The sequence below is a fragment of the Anabrus simplex genome, chromosome 3 (assembly GCF_040414725.1).
Source record: "Anabrus simplex isolate iqAnaSimp1 chromosome 3, ASM4041472v1, whole genome shotgun sequence".
NCBI classification, from domain to species: Eukaryota; Metazoa; Arthropoda; class Insecta; order Orthoptera; family Tettigoniidae; genus Anabrus; species Anabrus simplex.
The window spans coordinates 149826669-149830635 of record NC_090267.1 but is presented as its reverse complement, the minus strand read 5'-3'; positions in this window follow the sequence as shown (position 1 = coordinate 149830635).

Genomic DNA, 3967 nt, shown 5'->3' with positions numbered 1-3967 from the left:
GTTAAGGCGCTGAAGTCTAAAAACGGTCTAACACCGAGGTTAGCCGGTTCGAGTCCCGTTGGTCGAAAAAATTTTCACCATCAGAATGTTGGCCGGCAGGGTAGGGGAGGTGGTGGTATACAATTTCTAATCACTAGATTGCGTGCCAAAAGCCTGGATTAAATTCCAAACCTCTCCGCAGTGCTCATATGGAGTGAGGGCATATGACGCTGTTGATGGTGATTCGTCCGTCGGATGGGGACGTTAAGCCTTGAGCAGACCCCTTGGTGCTATTCGACAGGAGTAGGCTATGTGCCGGCACCGGGTTTCACCCTCTCCCTACTATCATATATCACGTCATTCATTTCATCTCTCATTAACTCCTCTGATGAGGTTGACGTCAGGAAGGGCATCCGGTCGTAAAAAACCGCCACGACAAATTCATCTCACCTCATACCCGACCCCGTAGGGAAACGGGACAAGGGTTGGACAAACAAACATTATTATTATTATTATTATTATTATTATTATTATTATTATTATTATGAGACCAAATATTGAGTCGTCGATCCCTGTTCGTAATGATCTCATATGTTTACTTCCTCACTCTTTTATACAGGAGTACCAAGCGAGTGGCTGCGTTGTTTGGGTTATGTACCTGTCAGCTTGCATTCGGGAGATAGTGGGTTCGAACACTACTGTCGACAGCCCTGAAGATGGTTTTCCGTGGTTTCCCATTTTCACTCCAGGCTTTATAACTTAATTAAGCCACGGCCCCTTCGTTCCCACTCCTATCTCTTTCCTATCCCATCGACGTCCTAAGACCTTTCTGTGTCGGTGGGACGTAAAACAAATTGTAAAAAGAAAAAAAAAGAAGCTACTTGAACCTTACAGACTCAAAGTTCGACAACCGGGCTAACCATGTAAGAGTGCAAGCTTAACCTTACAGGTTCGAATTCGACCACAGGCTTAAACTCACAGGGGCTCTAATCTCACAGACCAACTGGGCTAACCGTGCAATCTTAACTTTACAGGCTTGGATTCGATCCCAGACTTAACCTAACTGCCATACTAGGCAAAAATGGCTGCTATAAATTGCTCTTATGGAGCTAACTCTACGGAGCTGGTGCAAGGGCTAATGCTTGTGTATTTCTCTTATGGGATTAACCCTATGACCATGGCACTGGGTTATCTCAGGGACTCAGAGCTGAGCTAGGACTACTGTACAAGATTGCAGATATACATGGCTTTTATGAGACGAACTCTATGGACCTGGCGCAAAGGCTAATGCTTATACATCACTCTTATTGGAATAACTCTAGAGACATGGCACAGGGCTACCTCAGTATCTCAGAGCTGAGCTAAGACTACTGAATAAGACGTGGCTATACCTTGCTCTTATAGGACTAACTCTTGGAAGCTGACGCTAGGGCTACTAAGCATGATGGCAGCTATATATTGCTTTTATAGGGCTAAACTCTGGAGAGCTACCTCAAGGACTCACAACTTGTAACTTGAAACCTATGAGTCTTATCGTAAGAACTTTGGAGAACTGACGCAATGGCTACTGGGCAAGATGGCTGCTATATATGGCTCCTATGGGACTCTGGACAGCTATCTCAGGGTCTCAGAAGTTGTAACTTAGAACCTATTAGTCTTATCAGACTGACTTTGAGGAACTGACGTAAGGGCTAATGGTCGCCATACATTGCTCTTTTGGGACTAACTCTGGAGAGCTATCTCAGAGGCTTACAACTCGTAACTTAGGACCTACTAGTCCTATTGGACTCTTTGGGGAAGTAATACAAGGGCTACTAGGTAAGATGGGCGCTAGACATTACTTTTATGGGGCTAACTAGGAGAGCTACCTGGGAGGCTCACAACTTGTAACTTCGAGTTCAACTCCTTGGCTAACCTCACAGACTCGAGTTCTGGTCCTTGGCTAACCTTAACTTTACAAGCCCAAGTTCGACTCTCGACTCCAAGCTTAATCTAACTGACTTATTGTAACGTTTCAAGCCCTAGTTCGACACGCAGGCTAACTTCGTAGACTCGAGTTCGACTCCTTTGCTAACCCTACCCCTACAACGCCAAGTTCGACTGCTCGGTTAACCTCGTAGACTCGTGTTTGAAACCTTGGTTAACCTTAACTTTACAAGCTCGAGTTCAAACCTCCGCTGAAGTAATGCGCGCTTTATGAGTTTGAGTTCAATGATTCGATTCTTGCCACGCTACTTGCCTTCTAAAAGGGGTTAAGACTTGCTTGATATACTTACGACATTCCTGAGACATGCAGCTGGAACATAATCTATCAAGACGTATGCACGAAATAATACCTGTAGCACGATGCAAGAATGCAATAATTGGTTAGTTGTACACATTTTGTTAATTGTGTAAGTAGAGCTGATTGAGCTATTAGGATTGGCGGTTAAAGGGATAGGCTTACGCCTGAAAGAAATAAAACAATATAGTTTATATGAACACAACTCAGATACAGTCTTAAAACATATCCTTAAAATATAACTTATTGCTTAATTCACTCTGGCATCTCCACACTCTTTTATCATTGGATTTGGTTTATCGAAATCGCCTTTACTCCAGTGCTTGTAGTGGCATTGACAACGTCTGCATACTGCTACCTTTAATGACATCTTACTGTGTTAAAGTAGCATTTCCCAAGCGGAATGTAGTCTATATCTTTAGCAGCGTACATTGATAGAAACCCAGGTGGTAAACACGCAATCAAATGCTGCGGCATACGGTGTAAGAGTTTTTGTTTATAAATGTTGTAATAGCCTTACTCACTAGTGTATCGTTAGGTTTAATGCAAGATTTGCACGTACAAGTTTTTCCTTACTGCGTCGTCTCCATTTCCTCCTTTCCTCTCCATGATCTTCGATGTAAAAGGACACACTAATGACAATGACGGAGAAATATTCTTATTTATAGTCTTGTAACGATAGTCGATAGTGGATGGTAAGTTACACCATTCATGTGAATAATAGGACAATAGGCTGAAATGTTAGCAATCATATGTTCAGATGTTTCAAATTCTAGGCGAATATCGACAGGAGAATTTTTTATAGTCTCTTCGTAATGAGAGCAGTGCATGTCTGCAATCGGTACCTTTTTCAATTATTCAGGAGAAAATAGCGGGCGATCTTCTTTCTGGTAATACGATGTTTGAAATTTACAAAACATGTAAATTTATTTTTGCTCGAAATTAATGTCCATGTTTTCGTAGGGGTAAGTACTGTAATTCCGTTGAGGTATATTCTAATATGTCTTAATTTGCAGTGATCAAAGTGAGAACTATCTTTCTGATGATTGAATTTACTATTCGTTTGAAATCCGCTAAGAAAGACAGACAGAGGCTAATATAAAAGGTAACAATGGGACTTAGTGACTTACTCCAGGCTTCTGTAAGTGAGAAAAATTTTCGATTTTATGGTGATAGGTCTTGTAATATTTTTTAAAAATTCATAACATTAGTTCATTTTCAAGTCTACATGATAGCTGTGATTGTTGTTAAGAAATCAAGTCCATATCTTTTATCACTTGGTTGGCCGGTACGAACTCCTGTTTCTAGAGATACATTTTACCGATTGGTAGGACAGGAAAGGTGTTGCAGTGACTCCCCAAAATTCTCCTCCTAGATGTTAAGTCCCCTTAAAATGTGGAGTTCGGTAATCTTTGGAGCCCCGAGTCGAGGATTACACTGTAGAAAGATTTAAAAAGAAATCCCAAGTGTGGTTCTCACCATGGATTGAGCTGCGGTCTGGTGAGCTAGTAACTTTATGCTATGCAGGTCGCACAATCACGATCAATTGAGAATTCATTTGGAACAATGTAAAAAAATAAAGGTGCGTGACGAGGTATGTGAACGGCCATTGAAGGTGCAGAAGTTCATTCGCTCACTCTGCCTTCTGCAAATAAGCCTGCACAAAGAGGCTGCTAAGGCGTTGAGTCTGGAGAAGGTGGTAGATGA